The following is a 19833-nucleotide window of genomic DNA, read 5'->3' on the forward strand; positions in this document are numbered from 1 at the left end:
CGGCCATTCTGGTCATTTGGGAAGTAAAGCAGTGGATGGGAACCCAATGTGGTGTGGACGCCTTCTGCCTGAAATACAGGAGCTCAGTGTGGTGTAGACGCCTTCTGCTTGCGGTTGCTGGGGAAGCCTGAGCTCTGGGAGCATTGGTTGGCACGAAGCGCGTGTTCGAGCTTTATCAAGACCGTTGTGAAGGGACTGAGACAGCTGCACGTGGACCTGGAGAAATCGCTGGGGCCAGTTTGACAAACTCTGCCCTTGACCCTCCTCTGTGCAGACTGCTGTCTGTTCACACCTGTTGGGTTTGCAAGGAGGCTCCCGTTTGGTCAGACCTGGTCTGAGCCCTGAGTACTAAATGAAGGAAGAAACCAAACCCAGCACAGACAACTGGCATTGGAGAAAGCTGAGCTTTCTCCAGGGATGGGACAAGGAAGTGCTGGTTCTGTGTTGCTGGGGACTGCAGCTGGCAGAAGACGTTGTGAGAACCAAGCTCAGAGAAAGCCGGTGAAGGGTGCCTCATGAGACTGGCACTCAGAGCCTGTCACTGTGCCCTGAAGTGGGCACAATGGTGTCCCGGATGTGCCCTGGCTTTGTGTATAGCTTCTGACTCCATTGGGACTGTTGCCTGCTAGGAAGCAACCCAGAGCTCAGATCTGGGGTCCTGCATTTGGGGGCTCCCTGGCCCAGTGTGATGGGACCCCTGCTGTAGTTGCTGGGTCTGGGTGGTATAGCCATGAGTGAGAGGTGATTGGGCCAGTGCGATGAATGCAGTCACTCCAAGTCATGAGCGGGTGTGGACAGAGGGATTCCTTCCAGATCCTGGAACAGGATTTACTCAGGGGGCCCTGGAACAGGCAGCCTGCCTCGTGCCTGTGCACGTGTCATGGTGTGTCTGCTGCAACCTTGGAAGTGCCAGGCCGCGGAGGTGCCCGTGAGTGTTCCAGCTCCTCGTCTCCACCCTGCTCGCTGTAACACTGGCACCTGGGACAGTTCCCAGGCTGGTGGCTCAGAATGAGGGTCAGGGCACAGTGCCAGCCATGTGGCACCTTCAGATTTGAATCTTGAGGGCGTCTGCTGTTGGGCACAAGTCAACTCACTGTGAATGCGTGTCCTAGCATGCTGCACTCCGAGCTGTGGCAGACATAACTCATCCTGGCAAAAGGAAGTCACACTGGAAATTACCCGAGGACGTGACATGGATTATTTAGTGTAATGGCTGAAGGTGTTTTCAGTAAATGCAGTGTGTGCTGTGTTCCCTGATCCCATTCGTCCTCTTAAAATTAATTTCTGTGGTGTTTCACAGTTACCTGTTTAATTATTCATTCTGGATGTCACAGAGAATGATACAGTGCTGCGAAATAAAGCCAATAAAACAAGTTTCTAATGCTAAATTTCAAAGCTGGAAAATATGACGGTTACAAATAAGCAAGACTCAGTCTCTCCTTTGATAAGTATTCTACAAAGATGTGCCCCACAATAAACAATGGGTTGCTTGGATTAATTTGAAGATGTTTGCGTTAATAGGCTCAGAATTTTAGCTGCGGCTTTCCTCTTGATGCACCCCTCCAGCCCCCTTGAGTTTGTCAGTGTCAAGAGCGTATGTGTGTCTTGGACAGAAGATGTGCCCAGCTCTTGGATGCCATTGGAAGCTGGTGCTGTGTTGGCACAGAGCCCCCAGCTCTGGAGCTGGCAGGTCTGGTGGGAGCGCGCCTCGAGCACAAGTCCTGCTTCTGTGGCCGTCTACCAGGCTGGCTCGCCAAAGCTAGCTTACATACAAAGCTCAATGATACACAACAAGATTCCATTTGTTTTCACTTCTTTTTGTTTTTTTTTTTTTAAGATTTATTTATTTTTATTGGAAAGTCAGATATACAAAGAGGAGGAGAGAGAGAGAGAGGAAGATCTTGCATCCACTGATTCACTCCCCAAATGGCTGCAGCGACTTGAGCTGAGCCAATCCAAAACCAGGGGCTTCTTCTGGGTCTCCCACATGGAATCAGGGTCCCAAGGCTTTGAGCCAACCTCAACTGCCTTCCCAGGCCACAAGCAGAGAGCTGGATGGGAAGCAGGACTGCCCGGATTCGAACTGGCACCCACATGGGGTCCTGTTGCATGCGAGGTGAGGACTTTAATCACTAGGCTGCTGCACCGGGCCCTGTTGTTGCTTACTTCTCTGGCCTCTCTGAAAAAGTGATTCATTTCTACCAATAATTTTACATGAATTATAAATGACAAGATTGATATCAGAGGGTAAAAATGTAAGAAAGTACGAAAATAGTACAAAAAGTGTCCTGATGCTGTGAAGATGAGGCAAGATAATTAAGTATTGAACATTTAAAATTGTTTCAGGGTGTTAAACAGGAGGATTTGAAACTACATTTCTTTATTAAAATAGGTGTTTAAAACTCTTAGCTCCAATGTTACCTGCGTTCAAACCTGACCTTAACACATGACACTCCTCCAGGGGGAACCCTTGGGAGTCAACGCAGGGTCCAGGGGACAAGGTTTTCTTCTTTCTTCTTTTATTTTTTAAAATATTTATTTATTTATTTATCGGAGAGTCAGATTTACAGAGAGAGAAAGATCTTCCATCTGCTAGTTCGTTCCCTAAGAGGCTGCAACAGCCAGAGCTGAGCTGATCAGAAGCCAGGAGCCAGGAAACTCCTCCAGGCCTCCCATACAGGTGCAGGATCCCAAGGCTTTGGGCCGTCCTCGACTGCTTTCCCAGGCTACAGGCGGGGAGCTGGATGGGAGGTGGAGCTGCCAGGATACGCCTGGCACCCATGTAGGATCCTGGCACATACAAGACAAGGAAACTTTAGCCACTAGACTACTGCACTCGGCCCATGGTTTTTCTTTTCAACAGTTTATATTTATTCAAAAGGCAGAGTTATGGTAAGAGGGGGGAGAAGGAAGAAGCCTCACGTGCTCCGGGTCAGCCTCCCACATGGCCTGGAGCCAGCGCGTGGGCCAGCCAAAGCCAGGAAGGTGGGATTTGGTGGGGGTTTCCCTGTGTGGGCGCAGAGGCTCAGGCACCTGGGGCATCCCCTCCTGCGTTCTCAGGGACATCAGCAGGGAGCCGGATTGGACGTGGAGCAGCCAGAAATAAAACCTGGGCTCATACGGATGTGGGTGTCCCAAGCCACAGCTTGCCCCGCTGTGTCATGACTCCCACGCCAAGAAACAAGATTTTTAAAGTTGGTGTCAAAGCCAAGGGATTAAGTGGAAACATTCGAAAATGTAGAACAGCTTAAAGCTAAAGATGCTTGACATAAATGGTATAAAGTGTAAAAGGAGATGAGCAAGGAGTTGAAAGCAAATGCCCTGCCCTGTGGAGACACAGATCCTCCTGGAGGAAGCCGGAGTCTCAGCACAAGGCAGATGGGTCACCCTGAGACAGGCGGCCCGGTAGCAGGTGTCTTCGCATCTGGACGCTGTGAAGCCATGGAGCTGCCCCTTCAGGTTCTGAGGGCGGCTCTTTACGCTGGCACTTTGCCCTCGGTCCTGTTCTCAAGCTAGGATTACAGGCCCTCGGCTCCCTTCCTCGTGATCTCTGCTGGAAGGGGTGTGTGTGTCAGCTGGGCAGTCATGAAAACCAAGGAAGGAAAACATGAGGTAGCTAACGTGAGCGTTAGAACTATTAGAATGAGATCAGGGGCGTTAAAATGAGTCAGCCCCGTGGCAGAGGTCTTCCTGTCAGAGGAACACATGTGCCAGGTTGACACTTGAGTGTGTCACTGTGGAAGCCAAGACGGGGAGTTGTGCTTCTTGGAGAAGGGGCACCGCATGTCTGTGTGCTTGAGTGGGGTAGAGTGACGTCATGTTTCCCAGGGCCGCCCTCTTCCCCAGGAGAGCCCTGCTAGTCTGCTGTGGGCCTTATTGTCCATCCCCAAGGTCCCCCAGCCTTTCTTCCTGGCTGTGCCCACGCACAGCTGGTGCCAAGCGCTGTCCCTGCGTTCTCTCGTAAGAGCAGGGGCAAGGAGGAATCCTGGCTGTGTGTGTGAAGTACTTGTTTTGTAGCATTTTAGAGGAAATAGTTATGGAAAATATATAGGTTAAAGAGAGCCAACTAGGCCATACAGGCACCAGTTTGTGTACTGGCTGCTCCACTTCTGATCATCTCCGTGCTAGAGTGCGAGGGACACAGTGAAAGGTGCCCTGGGGCTTTGGGGCCCTGCAACCGCATGGGGACAGGCAGAATTCCTGGCTTCAGCCTGGCTCAGCTTCAGCCATGGAAGTGGGAGGCAACTTGTGGGCAGAACACTTCTCTTCATTTTCCCCTTGTGTTTTTAACTCTGCCTTCCAAATAACTGCTTTCTTAAAGGCTTATTTATATATTTTAATAGTAAACTTACAGAGAGACACACAAATCTTCCATCTGCTGGTTCACTCCCCCAAATGCCTGAAATGGCCAGAGCTGAGCTGAGCCGCAGCTGGGACTCAGAGGCCTCTTTCTGGTCTCCCACGTGGGTGCAGGGCCCCAGACTTAGGCCATCCTCCACAGCTTTCCTAGGTCATAGGCAGGGAGTTGGATCAGAAGTTCAGCAGCTGGGACACAAACCAGGACCCAAGTACGATGCCAGTGCTGCAGGGAGAGGATTGGTTTGCCATGCCACAGCAGCAGCCCCCAGGTTTTAAGGTAAAGAATATCAATAAGCTATCTTCCTGAGGTGCTTTATGCCCTAAAGACAATCAGTTGAAACCTTTTTCTGACATTGGACTTCACAGTGGGAAATGATGAGAAAGGTGGGAAGCGTCCGCTGAGCAGCATGGTCTGCACTGGAGCCCTGGCACTGCCCTTCACACTGCCCCTGCTGAGCAGCCGTGGTCTGCGCTGGAGCCCTGGCACTGCCCTTCACACTGCCCCTGCTGAGCAGCATGGTCTGCACTGGAGCCCTGGCACTGCCCTTCACACTGCCCCTGCTGAGCAGCCGTGGTCTGCACTGGAGCCCTGGCACTGCCCTTCACACTGCCCCTGCTGAGCAGCATGGTCTGCACTGGAGCCCTGGCACTGCCCTTCACACTGCCCCTGCTGAGCAGCATGGTCTGCACTGGAGCCCTGGCACTGCCCTTCACACTGCCCCTGCTGAGCAGCATGGTCTGCACTGGAGCCCTGGCACTGCCCTTCACACTGCCCCTGCTGAGCAGCCGCAGTCTGCGCTGGAGCCCTGGCACTGCCCTTCACACTGCCCCTGCTGAGCAGCCGCGGTCTGCACTGGAGCCCCGGCACTGCCCTTCACACTGCCCTTCACACTGCCCTTCACACTGCCCCTGCTGAGCAGCCGCGGTCTGCGCTGGAGCCCTGGCACTGCCCTTCACACTGCCCTTCACACTGCCCTTCACACTGCCCCTGCCCCTGCTGAGCAGTCGTGGTCTGCACTGGAGCCCTGGCACTGCCCTTCACCCTGCCCCTGCCCCTGCTGAAGCCTGCTAACCCACCACGGCGTGGTGCTCTCCCAATGCTCCCTGGTGGACACAAGTGTAACTTGTGAGGTTTATTCTGGCTTTTCTGACTTCACACTCATGTTACTTGTCTCCTCTTCAGAGCTGCACTGTTTTACGTCCCTGGCATGTGGGTTTCGGATGTTTCTTTTGCAGTTCAGTTGTGCTATGTCATCTTCTGGACACAGAATCACCTGCACTCTTCTGTGATGAATTGGAAAGAGTGAGATTGTCAAAGTAGTTTGTTTTCACAGTATCAGATTCAGCAAAATTAGTTCCTAAAAGTTCCCCCAAAGAGTTAGTCTCCTTATAAAACAATATATTCTAAATTGAGATCTTGTATAGTCTGTCATTTTCATTTTTTATTAAAATCTTAGTATTTGGGGGCCCGGCAGTGTGGGCTTGCGGCTAAAGTCCTCACCTTGAACACACCAGGATCTCATATGGGTGCCAGTTCTAATCCCGGCAGCTCTACTTCCCATCCAGCTCCCTGCTTGTGGCCTGGGAAAGCAGTCCAGGACGGCCCAAAGCCTTGGGACCCTGCATCCATGTGGGAGACCCAGAAGAAGTTCCTGGCTCCTGGCTTTGGATTGGCATAGCATTGGCTGTTCTGCTCACTTGGGGAGTGAATCATCAGACGGAAGATCTTCTGCTCTGTCTCTTCTCCTCTCTGTATATCTGACTTTGTAATGAAAATAAAATAAATCTTAAAAAAAAAATAAAATCGTAGTATTTGGGGGACTATAGTGTTGTGTGTGACTTCCACGATCGAAAGTCTCTCAGAAATAGGAACTTGTTGGGGTCAGCACTGAGGCACCGCACGTTAAGCTGCTGCTTGAGCTGCCGGGATTCCGAGTGGGAGGAAGCCCCATTCCAGACCTGGCTGCTGTGCCTCTGGAGCTGGGAGGACACCCGCTGATGGGCCTGGGGTCTTCCCAGGTGCTGTCCTGGTGGGCACCTGGGGGCGGGGCTTGCGAGCCCTGGCTGCTGTGGCCACTTAGTGAGGCCAGGGGCTGCAAGGGCTTAGCGCCTCACGGTTCTCAGTTACTCAAACGAGCACTTCAGTCTTTAAAAAGCAGTGCAATCCTCCACCTGCTTCAAAGCCGACTGGCAACCTGTGTCTATCTGTGCTTTTTGATTTCTGAGTATTATTACAACATAAAACTTATGTGTTGCGTTTTTCATGTAATGTGTATTAGAATATCATTGTGTATGCTTTATTGGTAAATATATTTTAAAAGGAAAATACCATATACCAGTAATAGCAATGCCATATTTTGTACAGCTCTTTTAACTGCAATTTTAATATGTATTTTATGTAGCCATAACTTACTGATATTAGATTTAAAATTATGTGCATTTGTTTTAAGGAAAAGAGATACTGTGGCAATAAGTGATAGGTTAGTGACAAAGTCTGATGAATTTCTTCCTAGAATTTACATATTCTTTTCCCAAATCCCGACAGTGTGGTTCACAGGCAGTCAATGGTAAGAATTAAAACAACTCTTGAGAATTCTCTGTATTTGAATGCATCTATATGTGCAAATGCATTTTTGTGAAATGGTTCTGTGAGCAGTCTCCTGCTTGCCCCAATTAACGGCAAACACATATTGGAAGTATTTCATCACTGCTCGCTTTTGTCTTCTGCGTTGTGGTCCCGATGTACTGTGTGAGAAATGATCTCTAATAAAGACACTCATTGGGCCGCGGGACATGAGCGCGTTAAGGAAACAAGCCCCTGTTGGCCCCCGCGGGTCGGTCTGTCTCCTGGTGAAGGTCGTCCATCTGCCACAATCACCGGGAGCCTTCTGTGGTTCACAGTTCACCTTGTGATCTGGCAGCGTGCTGCACCTTCTGGGACTTCCCTGGGAGAATTTGGAAGTTTCCCTGAAAATGCACGTGCGTTTCTGGACCCTGAATGTGCAGTGACCCCCGGGATTATCTACGGGAATACAGTCAGGATGAATGGATGGTGGTTATTTTGAAAGAATTGAGTTATCTGGAGAATGGGTTTCTTATCAGTGTAGGTTATTTTTGTTTCCAATTCTGGTTGTTGACCTTGGTTTTGATAACAGTCTGTGTCTACTGACGGTTGTTAGCTTGGGTTATTGATTACGGAACACAAAGGGAGGCCCTGCGGAGACCAGAAACATAGACAGAAAGCAACGGCGTCTAAATGCGGTCTGGTCTTCCCAGCGCTGGGAGAGGTTTCCAGTGTTTCGTGTTGAGTGCCTTGACGGTGTTCGGGTGTTCAGTTTTGGAATTCTCTTTGTTCAGCGGGACAGTAGAATGGTGCGTTAGTGCCACGGTGAGGCTGGTCGTTTCTGTTCGTGATGTGATGCGTGGACTTCCTGGTGTGCACAGCAGACCCAGGGGTGTGGCCACTGCACAGGGCAAACTCCGTGTCAGGGCTCTGTCTCTGCCTGTCTGTCATGCACGAGTTTTTAATAACACTCAATTCAAGAGTTCATTGCAGGCGTTTATACTGTGAGTCACAAGCCAAGTAAGACCTTCTGCTCAAGGTAACAGCTGTTCCATAAATGAAGGCTTCCACTTTTCCCATCCCTGCCTTTTGTTGTTGTTGTCGTCACTACGGCACAGCCAAAGACACAGGTTTAGGTGTGGATTAGCAAAGCTTGTATGTTATTGGTTTTAGCTCCAAAATCAGAAAGAAAACGTCTGGTACTCTGTTGGGGCCTCACGCAGGTAGTTTGGCACCAGCTTGGCATGTTGTGCAGCCTCACTGTCTCAGTCAAGTTCACCTCCTTCAAACTCAGGCAGCTTTTCTCTAGGGCTGGAGTGGTGGCACTGCAGCCCAAGCCACTAATTGCAGCACCAATATCCCATAATGTAGAGGTATTTCAGGTGTCAGATGACCGGCTTCAAATTCAGCTGCTTGCTGGTGCTCCCAGGAAAGCTTCCAGTAGGTGCTGGCCCCCAAAGCACTTTCACCCCTTCTACCGACCTGGAGGTCTGCGTGGAATACAGCTCTGGCCTCAACCAGGCGTAGCCAGAGTGACGATTTGGAGAATAAATGAACAGACTGAAGGTTGCATGCGCTCACTCTGATTTATTCATTCATTCATTCATATTTCTCTCTCTGAGTAAGCCTTTATAGCAGCAGCACCTGAACAAATTCACAGTGCTCATGTCCAAATGCAACCTAGCATTACTTTTCAAATCTTTGGTGTCATTTTTCTAGATATTTAAAATTCCTAGCTTAAGTCCTGAACACAGTATTGTTGAATAACCTTTTCTCCTGTCTTGCCAGTTGTAAATTGTTTAGGGTTCACACGGTGTGTTTGTGTGTATTCACGTCTGCGTACATGCGTGTACATACTGCGTTCCACGCTCCAGCATGCAACTGTGTACTTTGTACAGTAAAGCTGGCCGCTGCGCAGGACAGTGGATTCTGTGGTCTCTTGTGCCTTTTGCTCATCCTTGTGTGTTGAAGGGACAGTGTGTGAACGCCTGTTAAAGTTGAGGCTGGTTTTCTTTTAGGATGACTTCAGTGCTGTGATTGTAAATAGAATAGCAGAACATTTTTCAGGGGTGTTTGCTTATCCTCTACCTCTGCAAACAAATTTCTATTTTTATAGAATTGGGTTCTTTGACAGGAAGTAAAGTGTTTTCTACTGAGCGTAATGCTGCAGGTTTGTGGAATGTTCCTTTTATTTAGTTCTGAAGTTCTCTACTCAGGGAGGAGTCAGAGCTGAGAGTTCTTGGGACTCTGGGTTGACTTGGTGCATCTACCCATGATGGACACATTGGACGCACTGTGCCAGTGGACAGGCCCATGTAGCCTGGGGGTCAGGTGCAAGAGGACCAAGTGTCACCAAGTCATCCCTCTGGGATGCTGTCTTAATCTGCCGGGCATCATTGTGGGCTCAGGCTCTCATTTCACTGTGTGTGTGTGTGTGTGTGTGTGTGTGTGTGTGTGTGTGTGTGTGTGTGTGTGTGTGTGTGTGTGTGTGAGACTATGTCCTTGTGTATCTACTCCTCTCTGTTTGAAAAGTACAGAAGCTTCAAGGATTTGGCCCATGTCAACAGGCAGACTCTGGGAGCTGTGCCAGTCATGTCTGAAGCACTACCCACTGAGAGACATGTGAACTCGCAGCAGGCTCACGGGGATCTTCAGAGAGACCTCGCAAGGACAGGCAGTCACTGTTGTAAGCCTTGTTTTCTTACCGTTGTTCCTGTTGGCCAGTCAGATCACCAGTGAGTCCCTGCCCTCGGCAAAATGTCACATGGCACGGTTACAAAGCGACCTTCAAAGAGAAGCTCCAGAGTGCTTGAGGGTGGGTTCCTGTGGTCTGTGCTGTGATCACAGCCTGCACCAGGCCATGCCTGCAGGCCTCCGGGATGCTCTCCTGCTCCACGTTAGCTGTCTGAAGCATCTGCATCCCCACATTAGACGGTGGCTGTGCATACCCGTTGGTGAGCGTGCAGCTCGCAAATGACAAATCAGAGCTACTCCTGTCATGTGAAAATCTAGTCTTTAGTTATGGTTCCACACGATTTGTATCAGCTGATCACTCGGTATGTTTTTGTTTAAGTACTAGAAGAGCCACGTCTAACTGTTGTCATCCCATTTGAGCATTTGATGGAGAAGTTACTGTCGTGTGTACACGGGATGTTCATTAAGTCTGGCTTTCCCTCAGGGCATACTCGGGCTTGTCCAGGTTGTGGTGAGTTGAGTAGTGTGGGGTTGTGAATGTATTTGCATGCAGGTTCCTCATGCTGGCTCCATGCAGCGGTTACAGGAGATGCAGGAATGCTGATAGCCACAGACAGGCCAGGGCCAGACCTCAGCTTTTATCATCAGTTTGGTTTGCAATGGGTGCCTGTTTATGAGTAAAACTGAAACTGACCCAAACGTCTCGTACAGCGTGCTTGCAGGTGGGTGTGGCACAGTGGCTGAGATGCCGTTTCTGACACGTGTGTTCATAACCACATCATCCGCCTTGAGTTCCAGCTCCGCGTTCAGTCCAGCTGCTGGCTCTCGGGCACCTGAGAGGCAGCAGGTGGCAGCTCCTGCACTTGCTGTTACTTGTGTGGGCAATCTAGACCGGATTCCAGGCTCGGCTTTGACCTGGCCCAGTCCTGGCTATGGCAAGTATGTTGGAAGTGGAAGAGCAGATGGGAGATCTCTCTTTGTACTTCCACTCCAGCTCTTTGCCTTCTAAAAAAAAATCCTTCTGTCTTGAGGGTCAAATGGGAGTTTGTTGAGCAAAGAGGAGGAAACGCACTCTGGTGGGGAGTCCCAAAACGTGGGAGAGCTTGATGTTCCTTCCTGTTGACATTGCCAGGGGTGGTCACGCATGCTCTCTGCTGTCATCTTCCTCTGGTCTTCTGTGATGTGCTTTAGGTCAAGGTGAGCTATGTGGCTTTTGCAGTCACCCGAGTAATAAGTATCAGGCCAGAGTCCGAGTTAATAAATCCCTTCCTTCCCTTTCAACATATTTAGTGAAACTGAAACTGAGGCTTCAGCAAGTGCATCTTTCGCAGCAGTATACTCCAGCTTCTTCAGTGTAGCCCCACCAGAGCGTGTCAGTCGTGGCCTCTTCCCTGCTGTCTCCCAGGACATGGCCGTAGGTCAGAAGCAGAGTGCGCAGGAAGCTTTTCCTTGCAGCTTTGCAAGCACCGGGCTTGCCACCTTGCTTCTGACCTCTGTCCCTGGGAATGCCTGCCTTCCAGACCTGGTCGTGGTCCCTTCCAAGTGGCTGCAGGGACTCACAGATGAGAGCCCCAGGGTGACAGTGTGTGTCCCTGGAGAGTTGGGAATACACTAAAACACCCTGATGACTCTTTGAAAAATAATTGCTTGTAAGTCACAGTGTGTGTACAATCCATTTCCTTTAATTTTATATTTATAAAACTTAAAATTGGGAGGTAACAGTTCAGCAAATTCTTGTGTATCCTTTAACCTTTTTCCCCTATAAATATCTCATGTTAGTGCATACGTCCCAGTTTCCCTTATGTTTTTTAAATTGTGAACTCCGTATTTCCAACCCCCAAATCCTTCCATCCACTAACAATCAACATTTTATGTTGAGGCTGAATCTGGTTTTTAGTTTTTGTTCCCACACAGTAAGAAAAATGTGTGTTCGTTCTGTGGCTTATTTCACCCAATTGGAATGTCATCCAGGTCCATCAGTTTCGTTGCAAGTGCCAGGGCTTTGCTACACATGTCAGAATCCGATGGCTTGTGTGTATGTTGTTTTATGGTAATGGATACCGTGGTGGACCCTGTGTGCACTTGTGAGCAGTACTGCTATAAACACAGCAGAACAGGTGTCTGGGATACAGTAAGCTCCTGTCTCGTAGATGTGTTTGGTAACAGAGTTGCTGTGTCATATGGCAGGTGCATTTCTAGTTTTTAAGGAAATTTTCATGTTTTTCTCTGTTCATCAATATTCTCAGCAGAATTGTCTGGGTCCCCCCTTTTCCACACCCTTTTGCTCTGCCTTGTGGGTAGCAACTGTTCTGATAGGTATAGGTGATAACTGATTATGGTTGTGATTGGTATTTCCATTTTGGCTGGTGATACTGAAAATATTCTCTGATTTTATTGATCATTTCACTTTTTGGTCAACTCTTTTTAGGTATTTTACCTATTAAGTATGTTCATTGTTTTTTGGTTTTGTTTTTGAATTCTAATATGCTCTCTATATTACTCCTTTGTCAAGTAAGTGGCTTACTAACATCCTCTCCCATTCTGTTGGAAGGCACTTCACCATTCTGATTTTCCGATACTGTGCAGAAGCTTGTTGGATTCGAAGGTACCTGGCCAAACACATGCTTTTGCGGGACTTAGAGCAGTATGTTTGGGCAAAATCTACATTGATCTTAACCAAAGGCTGAGAAGTGATGGACCAAATCGTTTAAAGAAATATGAGTGAAGCAGACAGTTACAGATCAAGGCAGATGTTTCTAATACAGTTTTGCTGATATTAATATACACACACACTTAACAATCCAACAAGAAATGATCAAAATCAAGTAATGAGTATTAATGAAAACTGCTGTAAAGTGTGTCTTACCAGGTAAAGGAAGATTACAAGTAATCAGACAGAAATAAACAATTCAGACGAAGCAAGCTCTTTCTCTTGGCTTTTTGAAAGACTGCGTGTGGCTGTGTGAGTGCTCTTGCAGAGCCATTAAAATTCTCTGTCCAACAGTGGATCAAACACAATGAAGTGATGTGGTTGTGTTAGAAACATCTAGAATGTTCTGAAGATCCTATCACATTTTGACCCCTCCTCGTCTGGCTTCACCTTGTGACTTGCTGCATTTGAGAGCCCCATTGAGCTGCTCTTAACCCTGGTGGACGCGGGAGAAGGATTCCGCCCAGATCATAGCTGCATTTGCAAATGCCATTCCCAGGCCCTAAGTCCATTAAATCGGCATCCAGGGTTCCATTATCACAGCTGGACCACGCCGGCGCTGCTGTTGCTAAGTAATCAGTGTCAATTGTTGCTCTTGAGGATGAAAGACAGCCTATTTCTTGAGATAAAAGGAAAGCTTGATGTGGAAGCCAAGGCTGCCTTTCTGCACAGTCTCCTATTTCTACCTTACTTCCATGTTGTCATATTTTATTCATGAGACAAATTCTTTCAAATATTCTGTTAGTTTCCTTAGTAACTTTACCATGGAAATCATTTCCATTTAGTGCTGGTGATTCTAACCTACATAAAAGGGGTTTTGGGGGTGCTGTTAAAGTTTATATAGGATTATGGAGAATAACCCACTAGTCCCATGAACACTTGCAAGTTCTCCTGCTGGGTCTCTGATGTGGAGTGTAATGCAGTTGCTTCAGCATACGTAACACCTATTAAAACCTGCAGAATTTCTTCTTTCACCAAATCATCAAAAATCCGTGAAAGCATTGAACAGTTTGGGTACACTTGTCAGCAATTTGGGATTCTCTGATTTCTCCTCCAGCCAACACCTTGGTACCACAATGTCACCTGGTTTGGCTTACTTTGGTAACCAACAAAACTTTTAAAAATTAAACAGGTCAATAAATAAATAGGTTTAATGGGATGTCTGTTACAGGTGAGAAGTAGTTTTGTGGGAAAGTTACACCTTCGTTGATTAAGGACATTGCAGTGAGGTGGACAGTATTGTGTGCTGGGATGGTCAGAATGGAACAGTGTGTCCTTTGGCTTCAGGAAGTTCATGTGGCTCTGAGCTCTGATTTCATAGAGGTCCATGTGGTCCTCACATGCACACCTCGGCTCTGGAGCTACTCCGTGTATCTTAAGACTGAATTACAAAATACTGAGAAGGAATGAGAAGAATACATTGCACTGAAAGTTCCTCAGTTGGCTTCTCTGTTCACTTTGAACTGAAGATTTCTTCCTCAGATGTCCAAACTACAGTGAGCTTCTGGAAGACGTGTAAGCAGTGCTCCTTAACGTGTGTGCATCCTTCACTGTGGCCTTCGCCATCTGGGTTTTCGGGGTTCTGTGGCAATAGGGAACGTCAGTGATCGGGACTGGAGGATGTGTTCCTTTCCCAGGTGACTCCGGGTACTAGGAAATGATTCTCGTCATTACGAAGGGATGATTGTGATTGTTTAAACATAATGCAGACTCAATATTTTTTCATTTCTAAGGAAGACCTTCAGTACTGCTAACTTGGCCTCTGGCCAGCTAAGAGAGAGCAGAACGTGGCTTGCTTCTATCGCTGAAACCACATAGCCTGGCTTGTTCAAATACTGAACCAGCACTATAAATATGTCTGCCTAGTCTTCTGTTTTGCCCAAAGTACCTTACCATTACATTTCATTAAAATTTTTTTTCTGAGTCATTGTGTATTTATGGCCAAACTTCTCTGTCAAAATGTTTCTTGCAAAAGGAAGCTACACATTTTAGGTTTCTCTGTGGCAAGCGGTAGTTCTGAAGCCATTCCATTAAATGTGTCACTTGGCACACTTTCTGCTGATCCTTTGATTAAGTGCATGTCTTGTGATCAGGACTGGAAGACGCGTCCTTTCCCAGCATCCTTGGAAGGTACTGCCTACAGGGCCTTGGCCTCCTTGCATTGCTTTCCTGAGCGCCACAGTGTGGCCTGCCCCTCGCTCCCTCCTCTGTTCTGTTTCCAGGCACTGCGCTCCTACTGTACCTCCTGAAGGGTTGGAATGCCCTGTAACTCGTCTTGCTCTTCTTGTTCAGCCCAGAATTTCTGACGACGCATTTCATGCCTCTCAGTGTTCCAGTGGCAGGAGAAACTAGAGCTCCCAAAGCTAATAGGAAGACGCTCCCTTCCCACATCTGTGTGAACTAGAACACTATTCATGCCCCCTTTTAAACCAGAAATGTAGAGCCAGAGTGATGGTTCAATTGTCTAATCCTCTGCCTCCAAGTGCCAGGATCCCGTATGGGTGCTGGTTTGTATCCTGGCTGCTCCACTTCCCATCTTGCTCCCCGCTTGCAGCCTGGGAAAGCAGTTGAAAATTCCTCAGTGCCTTGGGACATTACTCCTGTATGGAAGACGCCAAAGAGGCTCTTGACTCCTGGCTCTGGATCGGCTCAGCTCTGGCCATTGTGGCTGTTTGGGCAGTATACTAATGGATGGACCATATTCTTCTCTGTATCTCCTCCTCTCTGTAAATCTGCCTTTGTGTTAAAAATAAATCTTTTTAAAAAATGTGAGAATTTACCTAGTTTTGAAGGATGCCAGTCCTTACGTAGCTTGCTCTGAATCTCAAACCCCGTGCTAGCTCCTACTAATTTCTTAAATCAGCCCTTTCCTCCTCCTCCTCCCTGTGCTGCTATATTAGTTCGCCCATCATTGGCCCATCACTGCAGGAAACACATTTTTGCACAAGATTCACAAATTTCCTTCCCGGCTACAGTTTACCACAAGCATCAGCCAAGGCCATCTTGTGCCAGAATGATCATTATTAAGTGCAAATGTGCTGTGTTCTTCCCTTGCTCACATTCACTGTTGTCTTCTGCAGTGGGCAGTGCTCCTGCGGACAGAGCTCCCGTCCAGGGGTCTTGCACTGTCAGCCATGACCACATGGCCATGGAGCCTGCTGTGCCTTGCTCCTGCTGCTCTTTCCCTGTCACTCACCCCAGCCTTGCCGGGAACTCAGCCCCCTAGGAGAGAAGCTATTTTGAGTTGTTTGCATGATGTTCTGGAGAGTGGGTCCTCCTGTGTTGCTCCCCTCTGGACTTCTGCAGCAGGGTCTGCCCCACAGCTGTCACAGTCAGTCCTTCCGACTACCAGGTGCCCCAGAGCATCAGAGCCATCTGGAGATCCACCTTCCATCGTCCGCCCCAGAAGAGGCATTCACTGCCTTTTGACACAGCAGATGACCTTGAACACAGGCTGTGCTTTAGTTTCTGATGATGGTCAGCTTTAAAGAGCGTAGGAGGAGGTCCTAAGTGTGTCTGGGTGAAAACTGAGTAAAGTTACTGCCGTTTTGTCTTTCCAAAAACACATGTCCTTTTGCATCCTTATTGGTTTAAAAATACTTTTTGAGGCTGTCATTTGCTGCCTTGAATTCCATCAGCTCTTAATCTTTCCAAGGGCTAAGGATCAGTCAGATCTCGAAAGGGACTTCTGATTTATTGTCACTGAACAAGTGTGAACTGGCTTTAGGTGGTGGCGATTTCTAGCAAGTCCTGAGAGAGTCCTGCCTTAGCAACCCAAGCACCACCCACATACTTCATTAGTTGATCCCTGGAAAAGTTGAGAATGGGGTATTGGCACTGCAAGTCAGCAGGTAACCCCAGGCTATTCCTCCTCCCTCTCCTTCATTGGGTGTGAGCTGTGTATTTGGTGTTCTGCCCATGGTTCATGATGCTAAAAATCACTTGTGGTTCCTAGCACACAGACAGTGGCAGAGCTGACCCATACAGTGTGAGTTGTACAATCCGGGGGTGTGGTAAGCATTGTAGCACCAAGTCAGGGGAGTAAGGAGCCCTTGCAGAGGTCACATTTTAGCAGAGTCTTGTATGTTGAGTATAAGTAATCCAGTCAAGATGGAGGCATTTTGCACCCAATCAAGCACACTGATGTCAGGAACAAGGTGGGGCTTTGGGGTTGACTGGGAAGTCCCTGGAACCAGTGAACGCTGTGAAGCTGGGAGTCCATGTGGGTCTTTGTTGGGTTGCATGGGGTTCCCCCCTTTTATTATGACTATGATCTTCTCCATTCATAATCAACTAATATTGAGACATTCAAACCCTTCATTGTGTTTCCCTCAGGTCCTCCAGTGTTCGATAGGGTACAAGCCCAGCTTCCTTCATTGCAAATGGAATAACAGAAATGCTTTCTGGGAGGTTGTGAGAGTCTAGCTCTCCATGTCAAATGGTTGAAAGCTGGCTGTGGTCATCCAGTGCAGTGGCCCTGCAGGTGGAGGCCTCCTGGGACAGGGGGGTGGGTGTAATGGTGACCATCGGAGATGTGAGTACTCTGCACAGTGATACTCAGTGGCCAGAGCTGCAGTGCGAGTGCTTGTGAACACTCAGCTTTGCCAGTAGGGCTATTTCTGGATTCTGCTCTAATGCCTTTAATTTCTGTGAGGAGGGAAAAGCCATTGGAAGTGAGCAGGCACATATTTCCCTGTGAAGTGACATTTTATGAGCCTGTGTTCTCGTGTTTGCTTACTCTGTGACGATGGAGCTGCTTCTGCCATCCAGCATATGAAGTTCACGTGTGCATTCTCTCTCTGCTGTCAAGATCATGAAAAAGCCAGATGGCATTTGATTTTTCCACTCATGTTTATCATACTCTAAAACTTGAATGCACACTGCTGCCATTTGACCTTTGCTTTGAATGAAGATGTATGTGACAGGTCTGAGAGCAAATGAACTTTCTCATCTCTGTGAGGCTGACCACAAACACTGGAAAAAGGCAAATGCCAAGACGGCAGTGTTACACGTTAGTGTGGTAGTCAGCCTGCTTTCCTTGATGCAATCAATCGTAAAGTTTCAGTGCAAGTTGGTATCCCTGATAATTAAGCATCATCTGGGAGACAGGATTTATGGTAACACATGCAGGACTTGCAGAGGACAGTCATTATGCCGGCCCTGTAGATATCCTACTTCAGTTTCCATCACACTGATTTCTTGTACTCAGAAAGATGGCACTGCCTGCTCACCTTTTGTCGGTGTTCTTGCTGCTGGGAATGGAGTACCTCCCGGAACCTGAATTTGCAGCCCAACATAAATCAAAGCTCCATTCCCCGTTCTGAAAGCACCTGCCCCTTCCTCCCTCCCTGTGACCCTGTGAATGTAATCTTTTCAGAGGGAACCTTGAATCTGGCCTGGACAGCATGTGACTTATGAAGTGAGGAAGGGCGAGGTGCCCAGGGAGAGAGGCAAATCCGTCAGAAGCAAGGCTTGAGATAATGTATTGTTTTTCTTGGAACCCAAAGCGAGCAGAACTGATGCCTGCTCACATTTTTTCCTGGGAAGCTTCGTGCTCAGCTTTGGGTGTGCAGAGCTCTTCCAGCATTCATGCGTTTTGGGCTCCGCTGGTTAGAGGACAAGGCACTCCGAAAGAGCAGCCATGGCGGAGAGTGAAGCATGTCCTAACATCAGGGTAGGGAAGCCATGAGTAAGAGAGATGAGAATTCCCTTCTGCATGGTTGGAATTGCCCTCTCCTTGTGTGAGAAGCATTTGCCGTGGGGGGATCATCTAAGGGAATTGCTAAAGTCAGTATTAACAATGGGAGAAGTAGTGTAGAAAGCGAACAGTACCCAGGACCGTAGATTCCCTGCAAAGATGGACTGGAAGTAAATGGTGATCACCACTTGGCAGTTGTACACGCACAGATGTCAAGAAGCTGCCCTGCCCACTGTAGCTGGAAGAGGCTGCAGCTGAGAAGGCTCTGCGTGTGGACTCTGGCTTGTACCATCCGGGTGCTCTGTGCGGTGAGCACTCGTGAGCAGCTGCGGGTGCTCAGCCACTATCAGAGCTGCTACCAGAGCAGTGCAGTTGTGTCTCCTTGTGGCATCTGGGAATCTAGGCTCAGTAAGGTCACTGCAAACTCTGGTTCAGTCATTCCTTAAAACATGTCCAGCCGCTGCCCACCTCCCTGAGCTGCCTTTGTTCTGCCCACAGGGTCTGAGCAGATGTGGTACCCCAACTAGCATGTTGTTGGACTCTGTGCCTTTCACATGCATGTCTTGGTGGGCAGATATGTTAGTTTTCCAGAAAATCAGAACTAATACCAATGTTGTGTTTGTACATACATGCAAAGAGGAGGTGGCGGGTATTATAATATTGGCTGTTGCAGTGTTGGGGGTTGAAAAGCTCCAGATACTCTGAGCTTGTGGCTGCTGGAGATGCAGGAAGGAGTTGATGACGGCAGGTGCCTCAGAGTGTAAGTAAAACTAGCTTGGGCTGTTCCTGAGACGTCCTCCACATTTGGATAAGTAGAATTTGAGAACTGTGTACTTCGTAATTTTAGAATCCATACACAAAGAGACCTATAAAATAGATGGCTAGGGCTCTTTGTATGCAGTCCATTGATGATGATGAAATGATGGCGTAAAATTTACTTTGAATTTTTACTTTATTTTAAAAGTTAGCATCCCATTTTTAGTTTGGCTGTGGCTGCCTGTGGTTTTGGTGACTTTCCTAAGAAGTCTTTACCAAATCCTGTACTTGCCAGAGTGCTGCCTATGTTTTCCTCTGATAGTACGATGGCTTCTGGGAGCCAGTTGAGGTCCTGGACCCATTTGGAGCTATTTTTGTATAAGGGGAGAGGTGAAGGTCTTGATTCTTTAAACAGTCACTCAGTTGTCCCAGCAGCATTGGTTGAAGAGATCAATTTTCTTGTGGAAGATGAGTTGGCTGTGCATGTGTGGGCTCCCTTCTAGGGTTTCCATTCTGTTCCGTTTATCATCTTCTCTGTTTCTGTATCCGTACCAAAGTGTTTCGATGACCACTGCCCTGTAGTGTGTTTGAGGTCTGGAATTATAATTCCTCCAGCAGGACACTTGGCCTATCCATGGTCTGTTGTGTTTCCAAATGAATTTTCCTATTAACTTTTCTGTTTCTGAGAAGAATGTTGTTGGGATTTTGGTTGGAACATCATTGAATGTATGTATGACTTTGAGTACATACCTGTACAGCAAAGGAAACAATCAACAAAGAAACGACCAACAGAATGGGATAAAATCTTTGCACATACCCAACAACAGGGGACAAATATCCAAGATTTATGAAGAGCTTCATAAACTCGACGACAGAAAAACAAACAGCCCTCTGAAGAAATGGGCAAAGGAAATGGGCGTTTTTCAAAAGAATAAATTCAAATGGCTACTACACTTATGAAAAATGTTCAGGCCCCTAGCTATGAGGGAAATACCAATAAAAATTCCGTTGAGGTTCCACCTAACTCCAGTGAGATTGGCCTAATACCTGCTG

This window comes from Ochotona curzoniae, unplaced genomic scaffold (assembly GCF_017591425.1).
Source record: "Ochotona curzoniae isolate NIBS_2020 unplaced genomic scaffold, NIBS_Ocur_1.0 contig_2927, whole genome shotgun sequence".
Taxonomy (NCBI): domain Eukaryota; kingdom Metazoa; phylum Chordata; class Mammalia; order Lagomorpha; family Ochotonidae; genus Ochotona; species Ochotona curzoniae.